Source organism: Thalassophryne amazonica, chromosome 10 (genome assembly GCF_902500255.1).
Source record: "Thalassophryne amazonica chromosome 10, fThaAma1.1, whole genome shotgun sequence".
In the NCBI taxonomy this organism is placed as follows: Eukaryota; Metazoa; Chordata; class Actinopteri; order Batrachoidiformes; family Batrachoididae; genus Thalassophryne; species Thalassophryne amazonica.
In genome coordinates this window covers 52,846,892-52,869,351 of record NC_047112.1, presented here as the reverse complement: position 1 = coordinate 52,869,351, position 22,460 = coordinate 52,846,892, and positions in this window count along the sequence as shown.

Here is a 22,460-nt window from a genome sequence, read left to right as displayed (position 1 = left end):
TCTTTAACGTATAAACAAACTCCACCCCCCCGTGTTTTACTAGAGTTTTTGTTCCTGTCCAGGCGGATGTGTGTAAATCCATCCACTTGAATGAAGCTGTCCGGTATATCATCGCTAAACCATGTTTCTGTAAAAGCCATTAATCCAGACTCACGGAACTCGTAACAAGCTCCAGTTTGTAAGCGCAACTCATCCAGTTTATTTTTAAGTGAGCGCTCATTGCAGAGCAGGATGGGCGGCAGCGGTAGCTTGGTGGCTGCACGGATGCGTTGCCTCAGGCCGCCTCTCTTCCCCCGCTTCCTAAGTCTCCTGCTTCGCCGACAATCTGGTCGGTATTGTCGTACCAACTCCCTCGGAACCTCGTCCAGCAGGCCCAACGATGGAAGAGCTCCGTGGTCTTGTAAACCCAGCAACTCCGTCCGGCTATACACTAGCCCCTCAGTGCTAACAGCCCCATCCACAGAGCAATGGGCTATCCGGCTAAGTAGCACTAGCCATGCTAGTGCTAACAGAACCATACTCCCTCTCAGCCTCCACACACAGTCAAAAGCACAAACCGCACATTTAGTCCACCGTTGACAAGCGGTACACAGAAAGAAAAGAACAAATATCAACAGCCTCCATATCAAACAAGCATTTTGTAGCAGAAACCCTCCTCCGTGTCACCAGCAGAGCAACGCCATCCACACAACGCCTCGAATTTTTTGAAGTTTTGTATGAGATGAACTCAAAGATCTAAAACTTTTTCCACATACACAATATCACCATTTCCCTCAAATGTTGTTCACAAACCATTCTAAATCTGTGATAGTGAGCACTTCTCCTTTGCTGAGATAATCCATCCTACCTCACAGGTGTGCCATATCAAGATGCTGATTAGACACCATGATTAGTGCACAGGTGTGCCTTAGACTGCCCACAATAAAAGGCCACTCTGAAAGGTGCAGTTTTGTTTTATTGGGGGGGGATACCAGTCAGTATCTGGTGTGACCACCATTTGCCTCATGTAGTACAACACATCTCCTTCGCATAGAGTTGATCAGGTTGTCAATTGTGGCCTGTGGAATGTTGGTCCACTCCTCTTCAATGGCTGTGCGAAGTTGCTGGATATTGGCAGGAACTGGTACACGCTGTCGTATACGCCGGTCCAGAGCATCCCAAACATGCTCAATGGGTGACATGTCCGGTGAGTATGCCGGCCATGCAAGAACTGGGACATTTTCAGCTTCCAAGAATTGTGTACAGATCCTTGCAACATGGGGCCGTGCATTATCCTGCTGCAACATGAGGTGATGTTCTTGGATGTATGGCACAACAGTGGGCCTCAGGATCTCGTCACAGTATCTCTGTGCATTCAAAATGGCATCAATAAAATGCACCTGTGTTCTTCATCCATAACAGACGCCTGCCCATACCATAACCCCACCGCCACCATGGGCCACTCGATCCACAACATTGACATCAGAAAACCGCTCACCCACACAACGCCACACACGCTGTCTGCCATCTGCCCTGAACAGTGTGAACCAGGATTCATCCATGAAGAGAACACCTCTCCAACGTGCCAAACGCCAGCGAATGTGAGCATTTGCCCACTCAAGTCGGTTACGACGACGAATTGGAGTCAGCTCAAGACCCGATGAGGACGACGAGCATGCAGATGAGCTTCCCTGAGATGGTTTCTGACAGTTTGTGCAGAAATTCTTTGGTTATGCAAACCGATTGTTTCAGCAGCTGTCCGAGTGGCTGGTCTCAGACGATCTTGGAGGTGAACATGCTGGATGTGGAGGTCCTGGGCTGGTGTGGTTACACGTGGTCTGCGGTTGTGAGGCTGGTTGGATGTACTGCCAAATTCTCTGAAACGCCTTTGGAGACAGCTTATGGTAGAGAAATGAACATTCAATATACGAGCAACAGCTCTGGTTGACATTCCTGCTGTCACCATGCCAATTGCACGCTCCCTCAAATCTTGTGACATCTGTGGCATTGTGCTGTCTGATAAAACTGCACCTTTCAGAGTGGCCTTTTATTGTGGGCAGTCTAAGGCACACCTGTGCACTAATCATGGTGTCTAATCAGCATCTTGATATGGCACACCTGTGAGGTGGGATGGATTATCTCAGCAAAGGAGAAATGTTCACTATTACAGATTTAGACTGGTTTGTGAACAATATTTGAGGGAAATGGTGATATTGTGTATGGGGAAAACGTTTTAGATCTTTGAGTTCATCTCATACAAAATGGGAGCAAAACCAAAAGTGTTGCGTTTATATTTTTGTTGCGTGTAAAATAAATAAACACTTGAAATATATCAGTGTGTGTGTAATGAATGAATATAATATACAAGTTTCACTTTTTGAATGGAATTACTGAAATTAACTTTTTCATGATATTCTAATTATATGACCAGCACCTGTATATATTTATATACAGTTGTGCTCAAAACCTTACATATCCTTGCAGAATTTTTGCTTTTTGGGCCATTTTTTCAGAGAATATGAATGACAACATAAAAATATTTTTTTCACTTATGGTTGTGTGAAGCCATTTATTGTCAAACAACTGTTTACTCTTTTTAAATCATAATGACAACAGAAACTACCCAAATGACCCTGATCAAAAGTTTACATACCCCAGTTCTTAATACAGTGTATTCTCCCCTTTAACATCAATGACAGCTTGGAGTCATTTGTGGTAGTTGTAGATGAGGCTCTTCATTTACTCTGATGGTAAAGCTGCCCATTCATCTTGGCAAAAAGCCTCCAGTTCCTGTAAATTCCTGGTCTGTCTTGAACTGCATGTTTTAGATCTCCCCAGAGTGGCTCAATGATATTGGGGTCAGGAGACTGAGACGGCCACTCCAGAACCTTCACATTATTCTGCTGTAGCCAATGACAGGTCGACTTGGCCTTGTGTTTTGGATCATTGTCATGCTAGACTGTACAAGTATGTCCCATGTGCAGATTCTGGGCTGTTGAGTACAAATTTTCCTCCAGTATTTTCTGATAACATGCTGCATTCATCCTGTCATCAATGTGATAAGTTTCCTGTGGCTCATGCATCCCCAAAGCATCAGTGATCCACCTCCATGCTTCACAGTAGGAAGGGTGTACCTTTCATCATAGGCCTTTTTGACACCTCTCCAAATGTAGCATTTATGGTTGTGGCCAAAAAGTTAAATTTTGGTCTCTTCATTCCAAATGACTTTGTTCTCTGTGTTGTTTAGCTTATTGTAAGTGGGATACCATGTGGCATTTGCGTAGAAATGGCTTTCTTCTGGCGACTCAACCATGCATCCAATTTTTTCTTTAAGTGCTTCCTTATTGTGCACCTTGAAACAACCACTTTTTTTTCCCTGGCAGTTGTTACTGAAATTTTTCTTGGTTTACCTGACTGTCGCTTGATTCCAACAGAATCTCTCATTTCACACTTCTTAATTAGAGTTTTAACACTGCTGATTGGCATTCTCAGTCCCTTGAATACCTTTTTATATCCCTTTCCTGTTTTATACAGTTAATTTACCTTTTTCTTTGACAATTCCTTTGCTTTCCCTATGACTCAGAACCCAGAAATGTGCAGAACTGGATGAAAGATGAAAGGGTCTGTCAGGACCCCAGAAACTCACTGATCTTTTATAAACACACACGGATTACAAGAAAGCAGACCACAGGTGAGGATGGTTATCTTTTGTTGCCATTCAAACCTGTTTGTATCAACGTGTATGGATTTTATCAGGCCAAAATCACCAACATATGCAAACTTTTGATTAGGGTCATTTGGTTAGTTTCTGTTCTCATTATGATTTAAAACATATTCTCTGAAAAAAATGGTCAAGAAATCAAAAATTCTGCCAGGGTATGTCAACTTTTGAGCACAGCTGTATGAACTTAAATTTTTCCTTAAAAGCATCTTGGGGATTAAGGACTTTGTTTGAGGTCACATTAGTAAGTTTCCCCTCTGATGGGAAATCAAACTGAGGATCATCTGCTCACAATCCCACTTCTCCAACCCACCACCCTAATGTCTCCAGTGCAGTGTATTACTGCATCCACCACACCACAGAACCACCCTGTGCTCTGGATAGCAACCACATAGGCAGACAACCAGTTCCTCTGAATTTCTCAAAAGAAGCCATCTATGTGCGCAATGTATTCTCATGAGTTTTTTGTATTATATATAAAAAGTACTGGTGGTTGGCTCTCACTGCGGTATTGTATCACTTCCTGTTCCGGAGCACAGCGGTGTTTTTCTGTATCTGTTAGCTGTTTAATCTGCGCAGTTAGATTGATCTAGTTATCTAGATTACGATTTGTTTCCCAGTGTAATCTTTACGTGCCTTAACTAAAGCACTCCTTCTGCTGAATCACCTCTAAATTATTTACACATTATTCACTTTGCGTGTTTTTAGGAATCCGCATGTTCTCCCTGAATTGCTGGCTGTCTGAGTGGTGTCCAAAAAATGAGGTGGGCTTCATAAATAATTGGCAAAGCTTCTGGGGAAAACCTGGTCTTGTTAGGAGAGACGGCATCCATCCCACTTTGGATGGAGCAGCTCTCATTTCTAGAAATCTGGCCAATTTTCTTAAATCCTCCAAACCGTGACTATCCAGGGTTGGGACCAGGAAGCAGAGTTGTAGTCTTACACACCTCTCTGCAGCTTCTCTCCCCCTGCCATCCCCTCATTACCCCATCCCCGTAGAGACGGTGTCTGCTCCCAGACCACCAATAACCAGCAAAAATCTATTTAAGCATAAAAATTCAAAAAGAAAAAATAATATAGCACCTTCAACTGCACCACAGACTAAAACAGTTAAATGTGGTCTATTAAACATTAGGTCTCTCTCTTCTAAGTCCCTGTTGGTAAATGATATAATAATTGATCAACATATTGATTTATTCTGCCTTACAGAAACCTGGTTACAGCAGGATGAATATGTTAGTTTAAATGAGTCAACACCCCCGAGTCACACTAACTGTCAGAATGCTCGTAGCACGGGCCGGGGCGGAGGATTAGCAGCAATCTTCCATTCTAGCTTATTAATTAATCAAAAACCCAGACAGAGCTTTAATTCATTTGAAAGCTTGTCTCTTAGTCTTGTCCATCCAAATTGGAAGTCCCAAAAACCAGTTTTATTTGTTATTATCTATCGTCCACCTGGTCGTTACTGTGAGTTTCTCTGTGAATTTTCAGACCTTTTGTCTGACTTAGTGCTTAGCTCAGATAAGATAATTATAGTGGGCGATTTTAACATCCACACAGATGCTGAGAATGACAGCCTCAACACTGCATTTAATCTATTATTAGACTCTATTGGCTTTGCTCAAATGTAAATGAGTCCACCCACCACTTTAATCATATCTTAGATCTTGTTCTGACTTATGGTATGGAAATAGAAGACTTAACAGTATTCCCTGAAAACTCCCTTCTGTCTGATCATTTCTTAATAACATTTACATTTACTCTGATGGACTACCCAGCAGTGGGGAATAAGTTTCATTACACTAGAAGTCTTTCAGAAAGCGCTGTAACTAGGTTTAAGGATATGATTCCTTCTTTATGTTCTCTAATTATGTTTTGCATAATTATTGTATGGCCTTGCCTTACAATATAAAGCGCCTTGGGGCAACTGTTTGTTGTGATTTGACGCTATATAAAAAAATTGATTGATTGATTAATGCCATATACCAACACAGTGCAGAGTAGCTACCTAAACTCTGTAAGTGAGATAGAGTATCTCGTCAATAGTTTTACATCCTCATTGAAGACAACTTTGGATGCTGTAGCTCCTCTGAAAAAGAGAGCTTTAAATCAGAAGTGCCTGACTCCGTGGTATAACTCACAAACTCGTAGCTTAAAGCAGATAACCCGTAAGTTGGAGAGGAAATGGCGTCTCACTAATTTAGAAGATCTTCACTTAGCCTGGAAAAAGAGTCTGTTGCTCTATAAAAAAGCCCTCCGTAAAGCTAGGACATCTTTCTACTCATTACTAATTGAAGAAAATAAGAACAACCCCAGGTTTCTTTTCAGCACTGTAGCCAGGCTGACAAAGAGTCAGAGCTCTATTGAGCTGAGTATTCCATTAACTTTAACTAGTAATGACTTCATGACTTTCTTTGCTAACAAAATTTTAACTATTAGAGAAAAAATTACTCATAACCATCCCAAAGATGTATCGTTATCTTTGGCTGCTTTCAATGATGCCGGTATTTGGTTAGACTCTTTCTCTCCGATTGTTCTGTCTGAGTTATTTTCATTAGTTACTTCATCCAAACCATCAACATGTTTATTAGACCCCATTCCTACCAGGCTGCTCAAGGAAGCCCTACAATTATTTAATGCTTCGATCTTAAATATGATCAATCTATCTTTGTTAGTTGGCTATGTACCACAGGCTTTTAAGGTGGCAGTAATTAAACCATTACTTAAAAAGCCATCACTTGACCCAGCTATCTTAGCTAATTATAGGCCAATCTCCAACCTTCCTTTTCTCTCAAAAATTCTTGAAAGGGTAGTTGTAAAACAGCTAACTGATCATCTGCAGAGGAATGGTCTATTTGAAGAGTTTCAGTCAGGTTTTAGAATTCATCATAGTACAGAAACAGCATTAGTGAAGGTTACAAATGATCTTCTTATGGCCTCGGACAGTGGACTCATCTCTGTGCTTGTTCTGTTAGACCTCAGTGCTGCTTTTGATACTGTTGACCATAAAATTTTATTACAGAGATTAGAGCATGCCATAGGTATTAAAGGCACTGCGCTGCAGTGGTTTGAATCATATTTGTCTAATAGATTACAATTTGTTCATGTAAATGGGGAATCTTCTTCACAGACTAAAGTTAATTATGGAGTTCCACAAGGTTCTGTGCTAGGACCAATTTTATTCACTTTATACATGCTTCCCTTAGGCAGTATTATTAGACGGTATTGCTTAAATTTTCATTGTTACGCAGATGATACCCAGCTTTATCTATCCATGAAGCCAGAGGACACACACCAATTAGCTAAACTGCAGGATTGTCTTACAGACATAAAGACATGGATGACCTCTAATTTCCTGCTTTTAAACTCAGATAAAACTGAAGTTATTGTACTTGGCCCCACAAATCTTAGAAACGTGTCTAACCAGATCCTTACTCTGGATGGCATTACCCTGACCTCTAGTAATACTGTGAGAAATCTTGGAGTCATTTTTGATCAGGATATGTAATTCAAAGCGCATATTAAACAAATATGTAGGACTGCTTTTTTGCATTTACGCAATATCTCTAAAATTAGAAAGGTCTTGTCTCAGAGTGATGCTGAAAAACTAATTCATGCATTTATTTCCTCTAGGCTGGACTATTGTAATTCATTATTATCAGGTTGTCCTAAAAGTTCCCTAAAAAGCCTTCAGTTAATTCAAAATGCTGCAGCTAGAGTACTAACGGGGACTAGAAGGAGAGAGCATATCTCACCCATATTGGCCTCTCTTCATTGGCTTCCTGTTAATTCTAGAATAGAATTTAAAATTCTTCTTCTTACTTATAAGGTTTTGAATAATCAGGTCCCATCTTATCTTAGGGACCTCGTAGTACCATATCACCCCAATAGAGCGCTTCGCTCTCAGACTGCAGGCTTACTTGTAGTTCCTAGGGTTTGTAAGAGTAGAATGGGAGGCAGAGCCTTCAGCTTTCAGGCTCCTCTCCTGTGGAACCAGCTCCCAATTCAGATCAGGGAGACAGACACCCTCTCTACTTTTAAGATTAGGCTTAAAACTTTCCTTTTTGCTAAAGCTTATAGTTAGGGCTGGATCAGGTGACCCTGAACCATCCCTTAGTTATGCTGCTATAGACGTAGACTGCTGGGGGGTTCCCATGATGCACTGTTTCTTTCTCCTTTTGCTCTGTATGCACCACTCTGCATTTAATCATTAGTGATCGATCTCTGCTCCCCTCCACAGCATGTCTTTTTCCTGGTTCTCTCCCTCAGCCCCAACCAGTCCCAGCAGAAGACTGCCCCTCCCTGAGCCTGGTTCTGCTGGAGATTTTTTCCTGTTAAAAGGGAGTTTTTCCTTCCCACTGTAGCCAAGTGCTTCCTCACAGGGGGTCGTTTTGACCGTTGGGGTTTTACATAATTATTGTATGACCTTGCCTTACAATATAAAGCGCCTTGGGGCAACTGTTTGTTGTGATTTGGCGCTATATAAAAAATTGATTGATTGATTGATTGAAAAGTAAAACACAGTATTTCATACATATTCCGATGAATTTCCCTATACTTGTACAGAATCAGAAAATGGATATATCGATAAGTATAACACAAATATCTGCCTTTTGTTGTTGTTTAAGTTGAATTTTTTGTTCTTGTTTAATTTGAATTTTTGTCCATTACTTTTATGCTTTACTGCTTGTTTTACCACGTGTGCAACATCCAGACTGTCACCTCGCCCTTTCCTGTTGCTGTCCTTCAACGCTGAGGTGCAAGATCCTGCCCACAGAAGTGTGCCTCATAACCAATATGTTGTAACTGACATTCCCTCACTGTGCAAGTGATACTCCTCATCTGAGTCTCCCGAAGCGACACAGACTGCCGCGATGGTGCGGTTATTGCAATGCAATAGAAAGTACATGGAAGTGTGAAACGAGCTGATGTTATACAAGAGTACCAGTAGTGTGTAAAATCATGTCATTTAGTCCCTGTAGATATTTCATTATTTCATTGCCACTATGAAATTGGTATTTATCTTTTGTGTCAGCTGGTTAACTTCACATAGAGATGGTTAGTTAAACAAGGTATCTTTTGTCAGTAACACATAAACTGTTCAGATCTTATCAGTTAAAAGTCAAATGCTTTCACCTCCAGTCGATAAATGTTTCTCATTCATGTGTGCATGATAGTAACACTTTCACTCCATTTGCATAATTTTATTTCAACTCTCCTACCTTTTTTGGGAATTATTTCTTTTTGCCCGTCCGAGGAGGTCAGAACACATAATAAGCAAGAAAAATGTTGAAAGCAAACAGAGAAACAGAGTGTCTTTTTCAAAGGCACTTTGTAGCAGACTGAAGACTTGCCACAGAGGATACGTCAGTCCACAGATTTGATTTGTAGTGGTGCAAAAGTCTCACTGAGGTTGAAATTGTTTCACTGGTGCAGCCTGTTTTAACTGAGCGCAGGCAAAACAAAACAAACAAAAATAAATAAATAAACTTTTCCTGATGCCAATACAGGAGGGTTGAAATTATGTGAGAATCTGTTTATTTTCTTTTGGTTGGTAAGATATTTCAATAAATTGCATGTGGATTCCGACATTGGGGGTTAAAGATTCTTGGGACAGGGAAATTTTGTAATGATCTGTGTTTATATATATATATATATATATATATATATATATATAAAATTCTTTTTTTATTTTTTGCTTTCATTTTGTTCTTTGTTTTTGTCCAATGGGACTTAAAAGTGAGGAAATGCAATCAAGCTACATTTCAAAGGTGTAATTGAACCTAACAGCAAACACTACCTTTACATTTTAAATAACATTTGGTAAAGATAAGAGAAAGGCAACATTTTTATGTGACATATATGTGATATTTTCATGTCATGCATGCTATTCCAAATTTAAGGCTAATTCACCAGGGTCTGAATGCAAATTTGACTTGAATCCGGCGACCTCGGGGATCATAACATCATACTTCCAGATTGGCGGAGTCGGCATTCAGGTTGTGGGAAAGGTCCTGCCAAATTCTGAAGATAACTGTGCCCAAACCCAAATTTTGTATAGTGAATCCGGAGACCAGGAAATGCAAAAGAGGTTGGGCAGAATGTATCGAAACATAACATATTTCAGGACATCGCTGTTTCACCAGCAACGCATGGGTACGTTAAGACAGTAAGCCGGTGTCATGGCAAGCCAAAAAACCTCAAGGCCAAGTACAAAAACGTTAAAGATTATAACACAAGAAGAGGAAGAATTTAGCTTGAGCTGGACTGAGTTTGGACATGTGTAGGATGAGCCAGATTTCAAAAACAGGCTGAACACTATCTGACTAGAAAGCAATCTGAATCTGACACCAGCCAGATATTTCCCACAAGGGCTTCAAACCCAGTTTGTCACATATGTTCCTAGACTGTGGCCACAATTAAAAGTGGCAAAGTGAAGCATCACTACAAGACAAAGCATCTGAGGAATCATACCCACTCAAATCCAAACTAAGGGCACAGAAAATACAGGATCTAAGAGACCAGTATGATCAATCCTCCAGATTCCAGATAGTCATTAACTGTCCAACAATGTGCCAATCAATGAATGTTCCCTTAAAGTTGCATGATTGTTGGGACAACTTGAAACATTTGGGGCAACATAAAAATATACAAAAAATGAAATGAAAAACCTTCACTGACTAGTGAATTGTTAAGGAATGAATAGATCCTTCTTCTCTCCCTCAAATCCTCTCTGAAAAGTCTGTTTACGGGCCTGCTGTCCAGGGTGAGCTATCGTCTGCTTCATGTTACGGAATCCTGAATAAGCACCAGCAACAATGGGGCTTAAGGCCCATATGTGACTTCTTACATGAATTGCAACTTTCATTTTTGACCATTGTACAAACTGAAATGGACTTTTTTAAATCCTTAATTGTCCCCTACCTGGCTATAGCTACCACTTGGAGAAAGGTTATCATACATTTTGTTGTTTTTGTTGGGCATAATATACTGAGACTGGATTGTAAGTGACACTTTGCCACCTGAGGTGATACCAATTTGGCCATCATAGATTGTGGGTACATTAACTGTCTCAAGGTCATCACATACACACACTCTTCATGGTTGGTGTTCCCATAAAAGAGATCTGGAGGCTGTGAGATGATTGCGGAGGTAAAGGTATGCAACCTCTAAGTGCCAATCTAGTTTGAAATGTTTGAGCTGACTGGTGAATTCAACTGATAAATAAGAGAATGTAGTAAAAGTTGCAAAAAACACCAAAAAACCTGAATTTGAGACAGCTGACATTAGTCAGTCATTAATTTTCTATACCCACTCTTTCCAATAAAGGTTGTTCAAATAGTTATTAAAAAATAATCCATAAAAATGTGTGTTTTTATGGATTATTTGGAGCTGTGTTTTAAATACAGCTCCAAACAGCGGCTCTATATTGCCTTGGTCTCTTTGTTAAGGTCACTGGGTTGAAATCAGTGGTGCCATCTTTGGCCTTCAGCACACACAAGCATCAGTGTCGTTCAATCCTATTCCAGTGATAAACAGGCAGAAGCAACAAATTCTGAAAGTCGGATGACATGAAACATCAAGAAAAAATTCTCAAACACTTTTTCGGGGTAGGTCAAGCTTGAGATGAAGCATTCAGAATGATGCCTCCCAAACATTAAATGTCACCGCTGTCAGTCAGTGCGTGAATGAAGTTTAGCAATGTCACATCAAGCCATCTGTCACCGTCAACAGGAGCAAACAGCGAAGGCTGTGACAGATTGTATGGTTCACCAAAAAATCACTCAAATTGGGTCAGAGTAAAAAAAAAAATTAACTGAACATTTACATGGATGAGGGATGGAACCAGACCACTTATTTTGACTCTGAGTCACGATCAAAACCAAATGTGAGTCAAGACTAAGCCTTTGGGATTTTGGCATGGTCTAGAGTCCAAGTCAATTCCAAGTCTTTGTCGGAGGTGAGACTGAGTTGAGAAAGAGACCAAAAAACCGAAGTCTTTTTAAAATTTGTGCTGCAAATTAAGTTGCTGTGATTGCCGAAGTCAAATTTAACAACTCCACATTGTTCTCTCATTCCTGCCACTCTGTGGGACCAAGAGAGTCAAGACAGCACTGTACCATGGGATCTCCTATCAAACACAGCACACATCAACACAATGGGAATCAATTAATTAATTTGTTCTTGTTGTTTTATTATTAATTAATGTGTTTACTTATTCTAGTTCGAGACCAAGTCAAGATCGAGTAGAATTGCTTTCACTTCTGGGAGAAGGAGTTCTAATGAAAATGTGGTTTCAAGACCATGACCAGGACTCAAGTACTGCAACACTAATATGAATGTTTATGATGTACTTTTGAAGTTTTTACACTTTCAAGAAAATCTGTTTGGGTTTGCAAGTGTCTTAGATCAGCTTCATTCATGTTTGTGCTGTTGAAATTTGACATACTTAATCTTTAAAAGGTGTTTATTAAGCAAAGGTAAGTTTAGTTTTGGAACACACTGAGATCCGACATATTCAAATAATAGTGAGCGGATAGAGAACAAAGTAATACATACTGCTGCTTATGTTGTATTATTTCCAAAATACCAAGACTCAAATTAAGCAGAATTAATTTATATCTTATTCCCACCCTCCAAATTCAACCTCTTAGTACCATAGGCTACCCTTCTACTTGGACTAATAGGCTCCAGTATTGAACAGGAAAAAAAGGCCACTTGCCTCCTTGCCTTTATTTAACTTCCTTTTTTTCTCTCTCTCTCTATCGCTGAGCACTTATCACACTTCAAGCATGCCTTCTAAATCTAGTTAAATCTGCTCTCTGGCTGCTATTGCTCCAGTGGTAGCAGACCTCTGTGATTTTCTTTCACATAGGCGAGCTGTAAATGCATCTTATTCCAGAGTTTAACTCATCTGAACTAGGGGCAAACTCACTTAACTGCATCCTATTATCACTATGGAACAGACGATTTAACCACATTAACTCCAACTCAGATTCAAACCTGGATTTATAGGTTTAAAAGATTAAACAGCTTGGAATATGGTTCGGTGTTTATATGGTTGAAAGACCTGTTGGGGTATGAGTACATCCATACACCCATAGTTAAGTAAACCCATAGATTTAGAAAGAAAAAAAATTAAGACCTATTTCAAAATCAATGTTAATATTTGGTACAGTAGCCTTTGTTTGCAATTACAGAGGTCAAACATTTCCTGTAGTTCTTGACCACGTTTGCACACACTGCAGCAGGGATTTTGGTCCACTCCTCCATATAGATCTTCTCCAAATCTTTCAGGTTTGGAGTTTCAGCTCCCTCCAAAGATTTTCTATTGAGTTCAGGTCTGGAGACTGGCCAGGCCACTCCAGGACCTTGAAATGTTTCTTACGGAGCCCCTCCTTAGTTGCCCTGGTTGTGTGTTTGGGGTCATTGTCATGCTGGAAGACCCAGCCATGACCCATCTTCAATGCTCTTACTGAGGGAAGGAGGTTGTTTGCCAAAATCTCGCAATACATGACCCCATCCATCCTCCCTTCAATACGGTGCAGTCGTCCTGTCCCCTTTGCAGAAGAGCACCCCCAGAGTATGATGTTTCCACCCCCATGCTTTATGGTTGGGATTGTTTTCTTGGGGTTGTTCTCATCCTCTAAACATGGTAAGTGGAGTTGATTCCAAAAAGCTCTATTCTGCTCTATGCAGGTGAACAACGAAGTCACATCAAAAGACACCATAGTTTCATCTGCCTCCAGCTGCAGGTCCTTGATCTTGTTCACAAAATCTTGTGTGTTCTCCACATGGTGGTCTGAGTTACCCACTAGAGAAGCCAAAATCCACTTGAGGTGCTTGGCCAAATTGTATGTGATGGAATCTGTGCTACTTACAATAGGTCTGAGTGGCACTTCCTGTTTGTGGATTTTGGGCAGTCCATAGATGCATGGAGTGGTGTCCCCCGGGTACAGTCTGTAGTATGTCTGCCTGTCGATGAGTCCCTCTTTCTCCAGGTTTTGGAGGTAGCTAATGATTTTCTTCTTATAGCCACTCGTGGGGTCTCTCTTCAGACGTTCGTATGTACTGGAGTCACTGAGCAAGTTGTTGATCTTGGCCTCGTAGTCCGATGTGTTCAGGACCACCGTGCATCTGCCTTTATCTGCTGGCAGGATAAGGATGCTTTGGTCCTTCTGCAGTGCTGACAAAGCTTTCTGTTCTTCTCCTGTGATGTTGGATGGAGGAGGCTTAGCACTGTTAAGCACTGCTGTGACTCTTAGTCGGAGGTCCCCAGCTTCTGACTCTGACAAACTGTTATGTTTAATGGCTGACTCTACTGCAGTGATTTAATGTACTGTCGGTATATGTTTAGGGGTCACTGAGAAATTTAGTCCTTTGGTGAGCACATCCTTTTCTGTCTGTGTAAGAACCCTGTCGGACTGATTCTTTACTCAATTTTCCCTGTTGTCACTAATTTGTCTGGCTGTATCTTTAAAACTACTCCCCCTGAAAGTACGCCTTTTCTGCACTAAAAGGTTGTGAAACTTCCTGATTTGCCGCTCCTTACTTTTTAAATGCTCAGCCATTTGAATTTTAACTATGAACTTTGTGATCTTATTATGAGCCTCTTCCCCCACTAAGGTTTCTGACTTTTTGTAAAGACTATCAAGATTATTTTGGAGGTCTAATATTTTAAAATGAAGCCTTCTAATTCTAAGACCCAAAATCCTCCTAAGGTAACTGTGCTGGATCTTTTCTGCTGTGTGGCCTGCTTCTAGTGCCTTTTGCTTCATGCATTTGGGAATAACATTTTGTTTGCATCTTAGGTTAAATCGTAAGTGGTTTCTAAAGTTAGCTATCTTTTAGCAGATCCTTTCCAGCTTACGTACCAGTGCCAGGGCATCATGCCCACAGTTGGTCACAATCTTTCTGTGTAGGCTCTCAGTTGTCCAGGTGGTTTCCATAGTAGAAAAGCTTGAATCTTCGACTGGACTGGGTTGCTTGATGTGAGGACGTTTCGCTTCAAATCACAGAAGCTTCCTCAGCTGAAATTCTTGCTCTGGTAGTCTGACTTCTGTCTTGACTCTTGTAGAGAAGAATAAACCAGAAGCCAACAAAGGCTGGAGTTTTTTAACCTAACCAGACCCCTCCTACCGAGAGGCCGGCTGCTATAGGCTAGTGACTAAACAATAGCTCTAATTAGCACCTATTGTGCTCTAGTTAGCACTCTTCTAATGATGGGATGGAAGCTTCCCCTGATGGCTCCCTTGACGACTCTCCTGATGACGTGAATGACTCATTACCATGAACAAAAGACTGAAACTGCTTTGACCTGAGTACCCCATTGTAAACAGGGGACAAAGCGTGTCTGAGACCTGCCCCCCGGTTAAGGCTGGGTTTCAACTGTTTTACAAAGAATGCTTCCTTGACACCTCTCTCAAACCATTTCTTCTCTCTGGCTAAGATTTTAACTTCCTTGTCCTCAAACGTGTGGTTAGTGTCTTTCAGGTGGAGATGAACTGCAGACTGAGGTCCACTGGCGACCTCTCTGCGGTGCTGGTATAGCCTCTTGTTTAAAGGTTGCTTAGTCTCACCTATGTAGTGTTCATTACAGTTTTCCTGACATCTGATATAATACACTACATTGCTCTGTTTGTAACTAGGGATCCTGTTCTTAGGGTGAACTAATTTCTGTCTCAAGGTGTTACTGGTGAACTTCAAATGGGCCTGGACATGTGCTGGCTTGAGCAGGGGGACCTTGCTGCCCTGCAGGATCTTAAACCATGACAGTATCATGTGTTACTAATGTAATCTTTGTGACTGTGGTCCCAGCTCTCTTCAGGTCATTGACCAGGTCCTCCTGTGTAGTTCTGAGCATTCTCAGAATCATCCTTACCCCACAAAGTGAGATCTTGCATGGAATCCCAGACCCAGGGAGATTGACAGTCATCTTGTGTTTCTTGCACTTTCCAATAAATAATCATAACAGTTGTTTTCTTCCAAGCTGCTTGCCTGTTGTCCTGTAGTCCATCCCAGCCTTGTGCAGGTCTACAGTTTTGTCCCTGGTGTCCTTAGACAGCTCTTTGGTCTTGGCTATGGTGGACAGGTTGGAGTGTGATTGATTGAGTGTGTGAACAGGTGTCTTTTATACAGGTAACAAGTTCAAACAGGTGCAATTAATACAGGTAAAGAGTGCAGAATAAGAGGGCTTCTTAAAGAAAAATTAACAGGTCTGTGTGAGCCAGAATTCTTGCTGGTTGGTAGGTGTTCAAATACTTATTTGCAGCAGTAACATACAAATAAATTATTAAAAAAAATTTTTTTTTTTTTTTTTTAGATTATGTCTCTCACAGTGGACATGCACCTATGATAACAATTTCAGACCCCTCCATGATTTCTAAGTGGGAGAACTTGCAAAATCGCAGGGTGTTCAAATACTTATTTTCCTCACTGTAGATAGATAGATAGATAGATAGATAGATAGATAGATAGATAGATAGATAGATAGATAGATAGATAGATAGATAGATAGATAGATAGATAGATAGATAGATAGATAGATAGATAGATAGATAAACCAGTGTCATTTGATATTTTATTTAAAATTAGGTGTTTCTTCTCAGGGCAGGAAGCAGACAGCAGCAGGGCACAGACAGCTGTGTGTCTGCCCTAGAGCAGGGGTAGGCAACCTGTTCCAGAAAGAGCCATGAGGGTGCAGGTTTTCTTTGCAGCCACTGACTCCACCAGGTGATTTCACTGATTAACTGATTCCATCTGCTCAAAGTGATATTAATCAGTAAAATCACCTGGTGGAGTCAGTGGCTGCAAAGAAAACCTGCACCCTCATGGCTCTTTCTGGAACAGGTTGCCTACCCCTGCCCTAGAGACTAGCCGCTAACACACCGCTGAGCTTAGCAAGAGCGGCAAAGGAGGACAACGGGCACATGTCTGCTTTCTTTAATCCAGTGACAAATTGAGATAAGAATTCAATTCTTCATATAAGAGTGTTTCTGTGGCCGCTAAAGATGTCCCCGTGGCAACTGCAACTACTGAATTCAGCTTCCTCGTATAATGGAAATACTTTTGCGAAAACCTAATGGAGTCATTCAATAGAGCGTAACATATTGGACAAAAATGCAAGGTACAAGACATCACTCATACAATGGGACAAATAATGAATGTCATTTGAGATTTACAATCCACCAATATCTCCGACATATTCAGATGGAGAGTCAGATCTCAGCATGAGCTGTTTTCAGAAGCATCATGCCAGGTCAGATCAGGTCAGGTCAGGTTTGAGAGCATGATCCGGTGCTGCACATCAGTGCATCCATCACACTATGGAACCACACTGAGTCCTTGTTAGGAACCACTTTGAGTACTTGTTGGCAACCACCAAGGTCCTATCACCCCAGTGCCTCATATCTTCTGTTTCAAGGTAAGTCCGGAAGCATGTGCTGGCTTTGCATGTTGCCACATCCACCACACCGCATGATCTATACAAGATGTTAATGACCTATTCTAGCTTGCAAAAAAAAAGGTGTATAACACATTTTAATCACAAAAGTGGCTGAGTAGGGTTTGCAGATTGTACATCTCAAAGTAGACTGAAAGATTATTTAGATGTTGAAGCATGAGGACACTTAACCTGTAACGCAGAATGTGCAGTGCCAGCAAGGAAGACATACAGTAGTTTACACTTGCAGCTAGTTAATTTGACAGCACATCTTTTGATGAGAATGGGCAAGGCAATTCTGTTTCCTTGTTAGAAATCCGTGGTGAGATTAGATATGAAATTTGAATATGAATAAGGATATCTGGGCTAATTATAAACCCTCATCCCGCTGCCTCATCAGCAACGAGCGACAGTCAATGGAATCAAAAACCTCTACTCTGGTGTTGGGGAAGGAAGGAAGAGGAGACTGGAAGAAAAGAGTGAGGAGGGAAGAGTCAAAGGATCAATCCCTAGTTTGGGATTATGTGTGCTCAGATAACATCCTCCACCTCGCCAGCCCCCACAGAGATCTGTTTCCTTTCAGGATGAATGTTTCGAGGCTGCACTGAGTGAGTCTATAGCTCATCACATACACAAGCACACACAAAAGCACACTCACACCCTGAACCCCCCAATCCGTATAATGCCAGTGGCCAAGTTTACACCTAGCTCTGCTGCCATGGTCTCTAAATGCGATTAGAGCTTATCTGAAGGAAGACCAAACTACCTTCATCATCAGGTTCATCTTCACATCCATATTCATGCTGTTAAAATCCCCTCTGGAGTAAAACTAAAAAGATTCAAGTACCTGAGAACATGGAGCGCTGAACGGAGGAGGGAGGAGAGCAGATTTCACTATTGAGGTCACAGTGGCATTTTAAAGAGTTTGAAGACTTGAGTTCTACAATGAGGTAATGTCAAAAATTGTGGATCCCTTGGTTTAGCAAAATGTGTAATGCTTTCTCTAGGCTTTCAATGACTTTCTGGACTCCGCCAACAAAAGTGCATTGCTACCCTTATTAATATGTGCACGTAGTATTCAGTGACGTTTGTGTTCCTGGGTCATCAGACTTTGATAACAAAAGGCACCTAGGAAGACCTTATGGGTTGGTGAAGTTGCTGGACTGAGGTGTTTGGTGATGCCGAAACCTTTGCAGGACTATGAATGTCAAAGTCATTATGATCCTGGTGCTTACTGTATGATTGTGAGACTCGGATGCTTATCCGTGGCCTTAGGTGACAACTGGATGACTTTAGCCCTAGGCCCCTTTGGAGGATTCTTAGGTACTGCTGAAATGACATTGTGTGAAAGAAATGGTTACTTTTGGCACTGAGGTGTGTTAATGTGGGCATGATCCAGTTCACTGATGCCTTGTTGTTGAGGAGTCCAGCAACTGGAAAAGGTCAAAGGGATGCTCACATTTTATATGGCTGCAGCAGACCTATCGCTACTTCACAACATGAATGGATTGGTTCACTGTCAAAATTATCCGGCTGGTTCTGTTATGGATAAGACACGGATTGAGGAGCGGTCCAGTATCTGACTGAACCCAGTATGAAATAATCGGAAGCAGTTCCAAAAAGAAAACACATTTATTTTTCTCCCTTTGTGCTATACATGAAACACTAAATAATTAGAGTTCTGGTGAGGTGAAAAGGCGGCGCGCTCTCTCAGCGTCTCAACAGTCGGAGTCCGAACGTTCAGGACTCAGGAGTTCCGCCAACACCCCCCCCCCCCCCCCCCCCCAGGTGACTTTCCCAGACTGTACTCTGCGAAGGAGGAACAGAGATGAGATTATTCAACACTTATTACTATGAAATATTGTTTAGAGGCAAACTTATCAGCTACACGTTTTGGTCTGGTTTCAAAACTTAGTTCTAAGAGGCTGCTGCTCACAGCTAGTGGAGGATCATTAATCCGCACGCCACTGCCGTGAGGAGCACACCACACAATTTCCACCAATAATTACTTATAGCTGCGTATAAACGCCAATTTACATTCACGGATTAACTTTTCAGAATATTCACCTCTGTCGTGTGCTGACAACGTTTGCCTCTCACCCTCGTCCTCCTTCACAGGCGCGATGTCAGACTCTGAAACGGCCCTCAGCGTCCCCACACGGTCGTCACAAGGTCGTATTCTCCAGCAATCTTATCCAACTCACTGCTGGTTTAAATGTAGTTCTTCATCACTACATTGGTACCAGCTGGAAGTCCTCAGATCTGCACGTGAACATCACAGGTGTAGTGGATTGTCCTGATAGAGAGCCGCACGAGAATGCAACAGGTGCAGCCAATCATCGTAACAGAGGAGAGAGACTCTTCTGCAGCACATTTTCCTCAGAGAACAGCCCCAAATCACCTGGGAAGGAAAATAAACACAAAACAACCCAACCTTGTCCAGCCAAACCCCCCCCAACACACAACAGTACCCCCCCCCCCCCCATCAATGGGAAGCCTCCCGGCGACCGCACAAACCAGACCCAAAAACAACCCCACACATCAAAGGCCAAAACAGAAGGAGGGCAGAGATCACAGCAGGCAGCAGAGCCGGGAGATGCGGCAGAAAGGCTGGCCGGCATCAAAACAAAAAAAAAAACATCCCGAAACAACCCCAAACACAAAAACAAAACACACACAAAAAAAAGGCCCCCAGCATCCCCCCAGAGAGTACCACAAACATACCCCAGGGAAGCACACCTGGGTAAACACAAAAGAAAAACACAATACCCAACCCAACACCCCCCCCCCCCCCCCCCCCGAGAGGACCGTCCCATCAAACCCTGGGGAGGAACAAAAAACACACAAACCCAAAACCCCAACAAAACCCCCCAACACACTAGAACACAGGTCAAAGGAAAAAACAAACAACGCCCTCCCCTAACATGTGGAGCCCGACATCCCCCAGGGGACCTCATCGTCAACCCCAGGAGCAACGACCACGGCAGGAGCCATCCAGGAATCCCCAAGCATACATGGGAGCCTTAACGTCCCCCAGAGGACCGTCCCATCAAACCCCAGGAGACACCCCCACAACCCAGGAACCCCACCCCAGCCCAACACGGCCGGTCAGCCCCACAGTCAACCTCCCCCCCAGAGGACTGTCCCATCAAACCCCGGGGGGAAACAGGAGGAAACAAAAACCCCAAACCCCCAGGGATTTCCAAAAACCACCCCAGGAGCAAACAAAAACTACAGAAAGCCCCATTGACCTCCCCAGCACCCGGAAAGACCCTCCAGGTCCGTCGGGAAACACGTCGTGGCAATCGGCACAGGACTACTAAGCCAGAGAAGCCAATAGGAAAAACACAACCCAGCTCCACCCCAAGGGCAGGGGAAAACCGGCAAGACGGCCGGTGTCGACCCCCCGACTATACTCCAGCCTACCGGGAGGGGTGGGCAGCGGAAAAGGCGTACGGCACTGATCGGCCCCACCGCTCCGACTGGAGTATATCCCCACTGCCCGACACTTCAGCAATACCAATGGCGAACGGTCAGAGGCACGCTGAGGCTGGAGAGGAACCGGGAAACAACTAAATCTAAGAAAAGAGCCCTGGACCCCCAGGTGCAGAGGTCCTCATGGGAATGCCCAGCAACCAACCTGCACCACCCCACAACACCAAAGACGAACAGCCAGAAGTGTGTGAGGCTGGGGTTAGGGGACAGGGAAATAAAAACCAACAAAATAAAACGACCCATTCCGCCAACAAAAAATTAAATAACTATAAACAATAAAAAAATAAACACACGCTTACCTGAGTCCAAATGAACTCCGACCAGCCAGCCTGTTCACCCCACCAGAACTACCTCAAGTGCTATACACAAAACCTGGTTTACAAAAACTCCCATTTATATCCCACAAAAATGTCCATAAAACACCTGGAGCCATGTTATGATGCTGTCTCCTGATGCTCGTTTGACCGGGGCAATATGGCTGTTCTGACCCTTTCAAGTTGCATTGGCTCGTCCACTAGAGGAGCTAGAGGTCCCGTCGGAGGAGTCTCAGAGGAACGAAGAAGAGGCGGTCCGGACTTGTGTCGGGGAAAACCCAGAGACAAAACACCCCGCTCGGACACTTGCCCTCTCTCTCGTCCACGCTCCCTAATCCGATCGTCTAGACGAATAACCAAGGATATTAACTCATCTAAATCCTTCAGTTCGTCACGGACGGCTAGCTCGTCTTTCAGGGAGTCATTCAACCCATCTACAAACACCCCCCTCAAAGCAGCAGCATTCCAACCAGACTGAGCGGAAAAGACTCGAAAATCCACAGAATAATCAGCTGCGCTTCGTCACCCCTGTCGGAGGTTCAGCAATCGTTGAACCACGATATTTGTTTTCATCAGATGATCCAAAACCAAACGAAGTTCACGGGAAAATTCATCAAAGGATTCTAGCAGTGATGATTTATTGCTCCCGAATCATCTCCAGGTGCTTCTGGACTTTCTCCTGAAATGGAACTGCTTCTGCCGCTGGGTCCATATTGGTTTGGCCGGAGAATTCTGTTATGGATAAGACGCGGATTGAGGAGCGGTCCAGTATCTGACTGAACCCAGCATGAAATAATCAGAAGCAGTTCCAAAAAGAAAACACATTTATTTTTCTCCCTTTGTGCTATACATGAAATACTAAATAATTAGAGTTCTGGTGAGGTGAAAAGGTGGCGCGCTCTCTCAGCGTCTCAACAGTCGGAGTCCGAACGTTCAGGACTCAGGAGTTCCGCCAACACCCCCCCCCCCCCCCCCCCCCCCAGGTGACTTTCCCAGACTGTACTCTGCGAAGGAGGAACAGAGATGAGATTATTCAACACTTATTACTACGAAATATTGTTTAGAGGCAAACTTATCAGCTACACGTTTAGGTCTGGTTTCAAAACTTAGTTCAAAGAGGCTGCTGCTCACAGCTAGTGGAGGATCATTAATCCACACGCCACTGCCGTGAGGAGCACGCCAAACAATTTCCACCAATAATTACTTATAGCTGCGTATAAATGCCAATTTACATTCACGGAATAACTTTTCAGAATATTCACCTCTGTCATGTGCTGACAACGTTTGCCTCTCACCCTCGTCCTCCTTCACAGGCGCGATGTCAGACTCTGAAACGGCCCTCAGCGTCCCCACACGGTCATCACAAGGTCGTATTCTCCGTCAATCTTATCCAACCCACTGCTGGTTTAAATGTAGTTCTTCATCACTACATTGGTACCAGCTGGAGGTCCTCAGATCTGCACGTGAACATCACAGGTGTCGTGGATTGTCCTGATAGAGATCCGCACGA